The sequence below is a fragment of the Etheostoma spectabile genome, chromosome 4 (genome assembly GCF_008692095.1).
Source record: "Etheostoma spectabile isolate EspeVRDwgs_2016 chromosome 4, UIUC_Espe_1.0, whole genome shotgun sequence".
NCBI lineage: Eukaryota > Metazoa > Chordata > Actinopteri > Perciformes > Percidae > Etheostoma > Etheostoma spectabile.
The window spans coordinates 10,160,533-10,168,635 of NC_045736.1; the positions used below are offsets into that span (position 1 = coordinate 10,160,533).

At 40.3% G+C, this 8,103-nt stretch overlaps 1 protein-coding gene and 1 long non-coding RNA gene across 2 annotated transcripts in view; one reads left to right on the forward strand and one right to left on the reverse strand.

Annotated features, from left to right (window-relative positions):
* LOC116688082 (uncharacterized) overlaps window positions 1-8,103 on the forward strand; it is a 20,220-nt gene that overhangs the window by 7,178 nt on the left and 4,939 nt on the right. The window lies entirely within an intron of this gene.
* Window positions 2,198-8,103, reverse strand: part of LOC116688084 (uncharacterized) — a 45,320-nt gene continuing 39,414 nt past the window's right edge. Inside the window, exon 6 of the long non-coding RNA XR_004331700.1 lies at window positions 2,198-2,745. This is a non-coding gene — a long non-coding RNA (uncharacterized LOC116688084). The remainder of the gene's footprint in view (window positions 2,746-8,103) is intronic.

Below are 8,103 nucleotides of genomic sequence, written 5' to 3' on the forward strand. Positions count from 1 at the left end.
AACAAAACACTGTTTCTGCCAGGATAGACAGCCCCTTTACCTCGCTACAGAATACAGCACAGCTGTGAGCAACAGACTCACGCTGTTAATAATCACAAACACTGTTTTCTGCTAAAATAAATGTGTCTCTTTATTTCCCACAGAATACAGCAAAGCAAACAGCATGCAACAGACATGCACTCAATACGTGATGCAAAGTATAGGCTACTTTCAGACCCTTACCTTAACACAGGACTGGAGAGCCGTTCGGTCCGGCAGGGCCCGCATCATCGTGGCTGGACGTCTCGTACGCGACTCGCAGCAGGCTCTGTCGGACCGAGGGATTCTTCGTCTTTTTATTCTCTTAACAAACAAGGGAACGTGTGTGAGCGAGGGGGCCCAATCCTCGCTCTCAGCCGATCCCCTGGTGAGTCCGGCGCACCTGCCTCGAAACCATGTTTCCAAAACAGGAGCGCCGTCCTCAAAACATGACCAAACTTCTCAAAACATGAGCTCGATACGTGATCAAAACAGGTTATATAATTGATAAATGAAACACAAAACAATTATACAGTTGTAGAATGAAACACATACAATTGATAACTGTAACACAAAACAATAATAGTTATACAACAGTGAATCAACAAGTTATACAAGTGACCCACTTAGCTGTTGTCAAGGATCATAATGCAAAATAAACTTTTTCCTCCACAGCTTCAGATGTAAAGTTATTCACTGTCAAAGTGGCCTACCCCATTGTTGGTATACTTATCCATAGTCAGTGTATTGCCTTAAGATGGCAGTCAGCACATGCTCAGTTTGGAGAAGCAGACAGGAGTGCCCACGCAGAAGCTAAGTCATGTGCTGCTGTGGACAGTGGCAGCAGCTAAAAGCATTTAAGCCTCATAAAAAAATAACATCAGTTTAAGTTTACGCTATATTTAGAATATTTTCACTGCAGGCACACCAAGAGACTAACAGAGAAAGAGAGAGAGTGAGACACACACATACACAACCAAAGTTTTCCCTACTTATCCTGTCTCTTTCTAACAGAGCTAGAGAGAGAGCCGTGACCGGTACGAATGGCCAGGCACGAACACGCTACTCTCATGTGCGGTGTGTTCCAGCTGTTAGCCGTATACACATGATCCGTGGTAAAACCAACATATGTTAATACTGTAACGCCTAACAGGCGTTCCTGTTAATGTTTTGGTTGTGCATTTATGTTACCTGAGTCTAAGTGTTGTGGGGCTGATGTAGTGTTCATGTGTAGTGTTAATGTATTGGTGTAACCATGAGACTTGGGTGGGGATTGTTGGCCTCTGGGCAGTTGTGTGAGAACGTTAACATGAAGCTTAAAGCACCACTGAGTCAGGTATAGCTTCAACAGAGCTGCTATGGCTGTAGACTCTCAGTCTCATTTGAAGATACAATTCAGAAGAATCATTCAAACACACTTGACACCATGTTTTTGTTGTGAATCACATCTAACAGCAATTTAGATATTACTATTTAATCAAGGACTCCCCTCTGAGCTCGAGACACTTGCCCACGAGTAAAAATAGCACCTCTGATTCATAGTTTAATAATTTATCAACCATACAAGCCAGCGACTTACCAACTGTTGCGTCTGAAAGGTAACGAGTTAGCGGTTACGGAGGTCTCTTCCGGGTCTTTCTAGCCTCTACAGGTGATTTTCTATTGAGCCTGGAATTTCCAGCTTCTTTCAGGGTTGTTGGGCTTTAAATCCAAACTGTTTTATTCACGATTGATCCACTTTAAGTCCATAACTCATCGCATTTTGGCTCATTTCTGCCGCTAGCTTGCGGCTCCGTCTCTCCTCTCTGTTGTTTAGGGAAATAGAGGCCAGTATGCCCATATATGGAGATAACGTCACCTCTTGTATGGAAGGCAGAGGGGACCAAAAGGCCAATGACTGTATGGAAGCAGATTTTTTACACGCATTTGCTTGTGTAGCATTGCTGGTGGTGTAATATCAATAAATATGACATATTATTGTTATTATTGGCATAAGTAAATGTCATGGAGCAAAAGCGTCTTGACTTCTTTGAAAAAATGTATGTATTTTGTCAACTGTATAAGTTATAATGATTATTTCTTCACAGTGTGAGTCCCAAGACATATGAGAAGTGTTTTAGAAAGGATAATGGCATTCATTACTTATCTGTCTGTGATATCAATACTATCTGGAGAGATCGTTCCAATTTATATTTATTTGTCTTTAAGGCCCTACAACCATTTTTAACATGCAAGTGACCTCACTGCAACCCAAATATTCTAATAACCCAGTTTGTCCTAAAAAAAAATGATGTTCATATCTTGACTGTAGACAACAGGGTTGATGTTTTACAAGCTTTTTATAAAATAAATCCAGACTGACAATAAACTGTAAAAATGGCCTTAGGTCTCAGAAGGTTAACTGAAAGAGAAAGGGAGCAGGGACCCCTTACTATATATGTTATGTAAAATTAAGTTCAAAAATCAACAAGAATTTGGAGACCCCCTGTTGACTGGAGACTCTGAGGTCCCCCAGGAGTCCCGGACCCCCTGTTGAAGATCACTAGCACATTCACCAGAGAGTGGCCCACTGTTGCAGAGCCCACTCATAGACAGCCTTGTGGAATGTTTGAGCACTCTCTGACATACACTTGAAGGGGACTTCATACTTGTTGCGCAGTCTTTGAAAAATCAAGGGTAACAATTCCGGATTATCAATGTCGTCATCGTCCAGGCAGTTTTCAATATCTGTAAAGGGAGCAAAATAAATATAAATATAAATACCACAAACCGCACAACACATTTTACCATGCTGTGTATTATATGGGATGAAATTAAGGTGAAGTGAGAAGTATAAACATTGTATCTACAGGATGTTACGGTGCCACCCAAGGTTCCGCTGGACGTCCCTCACCTTACGCTTTTTTTGTGTTAGCATTCTAAACTTCGGTTGATTTGGGAAACATCCTCTAAACTAGAACCGACGATCTAATTTTATTTATCTTTTTTTTTTAGTAAAATTCTTATCAAACACTCGACGGCCATTTTAATTCCAGAGCTCGCCTCCCTACGTGCCTCCCCAAGACTATTTTGCAGAGGTACCGTCGCTTAGCACCGCCCCAAGACAATTGTGATTGGTTTAAAGAAATGCCAATAAATCAGAGCACGTTTTTCTACTATCCCAGAAGGTTGTGCGTACTAGCCAGACTTTCCTCTGCAGCTCTGTGGAAATATGTCTGGCAATGCGAAACTAGTGAGAGAAACTTCCTGCCAGCTGCTATTTCCCTGTTTAACCGTCCCCTGTGCATATATGACTGTAAAGACATTTGATCCTTTTTTTAGTCTCACCATGATCTGAGTTTAGGACCTCTGGTTTGGCCCAGCGAGGCACTCTGCCTGTTTCTCAAACTCATTCGCTCAGCAGCGAGGACGTTTGCCTCTACCTGTTGAGGAGATGACACCTCAGATGAAAGCTTGTGATGAATATTCGATTATCTAGTGTACACCAGTTTAACCCACACCACTGATTCTCACACACTACAGGGCATATATAAAGGCCTGTTAGAGATAGGTAGTTCAAAACAAAATACAGAAAATTAAGTGATAGTTAGTGATATTTTTAGCCGTGCATAGAATGGCTATAAGACGGATTGGATGCAGTTTGTGAAACATTCATCAAGATGAATTGTAAGAACTTTGATGTCTCTTTACTTACGTGGTTATTTGCTTGTAGCCGACCACCCCGCGATCCTGTCTAAAGATTTCACAAAACAGAAGCATTTAAAGACTATGTTTGTCCGTTGTTTATTTCTAAAGAAACACAACACTGAATAAAAGGCTCCATTACCTTGTAGCTCACGTTATGCAGACGTTTTTGTAAAAATAGGAATTATTGAACAGTACAGGGTAAGATCGCAGGCTGTTTTGACTTACATTAGCTGTTTAGGTTTAGTTACTAATGTTACCTAGCATTTTAGTTAGCAATAATTAGCCTGTGCCTGTGTTATCTCCTAACATATACCTACGCTCTATGTCTCAGCAAGATTTGGAATGAGTCCAATTTCTCTTGGCACAGCTACCAGAAGACTTACTAACAGGTCAGACAGGTCACATCATATCTTTGTCGTCAAGCTCCGTTGGGGGCTGAGCAGTAATGCTCAGCAATCACTGGAAAAGTGTTTCTAAGAGCCTTCACTGGTCTCCGTTGAAAACAACGGCGTCACATTGTCCATTCTTATACTGTTTGTATACAACTCCAATTCAAACTATTTGAACTATGCCTTTTAAAGGTGCCTTGCCACATGTATTTTATTACTTTGTGGTAACGTCTGAAGTTCTACCATGGACTTTGTAACATATTTTGTGGAAAAAAATGCCCTGGTTACCTTGTTTCAAGCCATTGTAGCATGGTATAGAAAGCCTGCGGGAAGACTCAGCTTGATTTGTGCCAGTTCTCATTAATATTCAGTGAGCTAAGTTGCTTTACTCTGATTGGTAACAGCTAGCCAATGAGTATGGGGTGCCGTTTGTAAAGCGGCTCGTGCTGAAAATAACAGCAACATTTTGGCACATTTAGCTTTAAATAATGTTTAAAAAACTGGTATGAAATTGTGAGGGTCACTTTCTTGCACATTTACAACAATATTTGTCAACTTGGAAACATTTTAAATAGTTAAATCCAAACATTAAATGTTACACCTAAATGTTAAATCTAAATCCAAATCTAAATGTTAAATCTAAATCTAAATCTAAATGTTAAATCTAAATATTAAATCTAAATCTAAATGTTAAATTGAAATCGAAATCTAAATGTTAAATCTAAATATTAAAGCTGCAGTAGGGAGATCTGAGAAAACGTGGACTTAGCCTAAAAATTGAGACGAGCACAATTACAGGTCCCTCCCCCTTGCTCTCTGGCTGCGCTACAGCCCCCCCTCCACAGCTCCCCCCACAGGCGGCCTGCCGTGAACGCGCAGGCTAGTAAGCAGGGCCACCGATGCTTTCCACAACCCATGGACAATACAGGGGTATTTACTCTGAGTAGGGTATAGCTTATATAAAAAAATTGCTTATTTAAAATATTTCTATTAAAAGTTCTGTAAATATTTTCAATGAAAGGTTTAAAATGATTTTTGTAATGCCTCATTGTGACAACAAAATAGCACTTTACACAAACAATTACTGAATTACCTTGGATCTAAACTTTCAGTAGGAATGATGAATCAGTGAGGAAGCTCAATAAGCCAAGGAATAACACTTAGAAATATGTCTTTGGTTTTATTTTGCATTGGGTAAAATAAATCAGCTTTTTCAGAAAAGTACTCCTGCACAAGGAAATACTGAACATTTTGATTTGGACTGAAGACGATTCCTTCACGTGCCTCTGTGTCCGGGCCATGTCTGACCTGTTGAAGGAGCACAAAGAATTTGTGTCAGACATTGATTTACAAATTACACTGAGGGGGAAGAAAACGTGTTTAAAATAATCAAAGTAGAATTCTGCATTGCCAACTTCGACAGGGACAGCGCACAATTAAAGTTGTTTAACCATAGCTAATTTGTTGTGGTGACAAAAAAACATTTTGGCTTACTAATTGTAGGTATCGAAACAATATTGCTTATACGGAGGGGGAAGGAGTTAGCAAGTAAAGTTAATCTTCACCTGCTACAACATTCCTGCTGTGCCACAAGCTAACAAGCTAACTGTTAGACTTAGCAACAAGCTACAGAGTAAACTGAGATTTGCGCTATCACAGTGTACTGAAAGTGTACTGTAACCATCGATAATTAGTTGTGTAGTTCTTAAAAAAATGAAATAATCAAGCAGGGATACTTACATGTCAAGCAGAAATGTGGCTAAACGCTAGCTCTGAATCCGTGTTGAAATCCTTCTAGGAGGCGTGCTCCTCCACCTCTGAAAAGCCGCTTCGATGTTGACCCTCGCTTTATTTCGGGCTCGGTTTAATTCTTAAGCTCGCTTTTTGTCATCGGTCTTCTTCTGTTTGCCCGTCTTTGTTTCTGAGAGGTGTCACTCGAGAAATTGGCAGTTTCCTGAAAAGTTATTTCTCCGCGATTAGCACAACTGCAGCACACTGGCAATCTTGGCTTGAACGGCACGCGCTGTGCGGGGGAGGGTATGAGCGCGGCGTACACGAGTGATTGACATGCTAAGACAGTCCTCCTTGCTCTGATTGGCTGTTTCTGACCGGGAGCGGTGTATTTCTGCTAGTGGCAGTAAGAGGACAGAGAGGAGCACAGGAGCTTGATTTTTTCACAGAGCGTCTCATATTCTACTGTCAGGACATAGTGACAGTTTTAAACAATATGTAAAAAATACATTTTACAAAAGTTACCTACTGAAGCTTTAAATCTAAATCTAAATGTTAAATAAATAAATATTAAATCTAAATCTAAATGTTAAATCTAAATATTAAATCTAAACATTAAATCTAAATCTAAATGTTAAATCTAAATGTTTCGTGTGAAACTAAATATTTAGCTAATATGCAAATTAAATGCCGGTAACCGGAAGTACCAAAATAAAAGCTTGAGGAGGTCGGTGTGTGTTTATAGTGTCAAATAACGAATAAAAATCATCTCATCCGGGGAAATGGACTCTTGAACTTGGATAAACGTTAAAATAACTACCTAAAATAATAAACACAGTTGGGGAAAACTGTATTTGAAGAGTACTTTGAGTTTTTAGTGTCACTTTTATGAACGGTGTGGGACTTATAGCCACTATAGCCAGCCACAAGGGGGGGGGGGGGGTCACTTTGACTTGTCTGTCACGTTCACTTGCATTAAGGTCAGCTAGAGCCTAAGAATGTTCTTGACCTTCTCTAATAACCACCACTGAGGTGCCCCTGAGACTGCAGCTGGCCAGCAGGTCAGACTGGTTGTACTGGGGCAGCAGTCCCCCCCCTATAGCTTCGCTCCACACTTTTTCAGTGATAAAAGGTTCGGTCAAAAGCAGAACACCACTAACTTCTATGCCAACCACTGCAACAATGACTGGATCAAAGGGAATACATTTCAAGGATAAAACTTGATGTCAGGCATGGCCCCTCAACTTCCTCTGTTTGTGTGTTGTTGTTTTCAAAATCCCTTTGCTTTGGGAAAGAACAACAACCTTTGAACTAGCAAGCCACACACTGAAAATGGGAAGGTTGTATCTGTGAATTACTTTAGAGATTTACAAAGAACGTATTTACAGCATTTACTATGTAACTTAGACGTTTCCCTCAAATTGGCCTGGATTGCTGTGGATGAATTAACGTTACACACGGTTATACACTGGTAAGAGAGAATATTGTGAATTATGTATCAAATGCAAATGTTCCACAACAAGTTCCTTCCCAAAATCATTTTGCAGAGCTGTTTCCAGAACTTTGCAACGTCAGAGACAAATGTGATTGGTTTAAAGAAATTCAACAACAACCCAGAGTGTGTTTTTTTCTTATCCTATGTAGCAGACCTCACTCTGCAGCGCTGTGGAGATTGGTCTGGCAATGTGAGCCTACTTAAACTGGTAAGGGGCCTTGTGTCAGTTTCTGCCATGCTTTTATTCTGTTTCATTTGTGTCATCAGTATTTCCGGTTTTATTTTGTAGTAATGATCCGCTCTCATTTCAGGTCTCTTGTCTTCCTCCCTTTGTATGCTTTCCCGCCTGTATGATTACCATCTTTGCCCCTAATTTGATTCACCTGTTTGTTTTCAGCTTCCTCTTTCCCCAGTGCTTTAAACACCCACCAGTCCCACTCACCGTTGCCAGATTGTACCCTAATGTTTGATTTCCCGGTGTTATTAGACTATTGTTTCCTGACGACAATTATTGCCTGCTCAGTTTGTACCTTTGCCTGCATTGTTCTTGGAACAATAAATCTACTTACCTGTGATTTCTCTGTCTGAGTTGTGCATTTGAGTCTGCCATTGTACCGTGATACCCTGGGACAAAATATCAGTCAGTGGGCCCAGATTAACACCCCTCATTCCTGTACTACTTCCTGGACCCAGATTTGCTGTGATGTAATTTAATTCAACACAAATTGATTAAGTGATATGCAACAAAAATAATACATAAGCACAAAGATGAAATAACAAAGG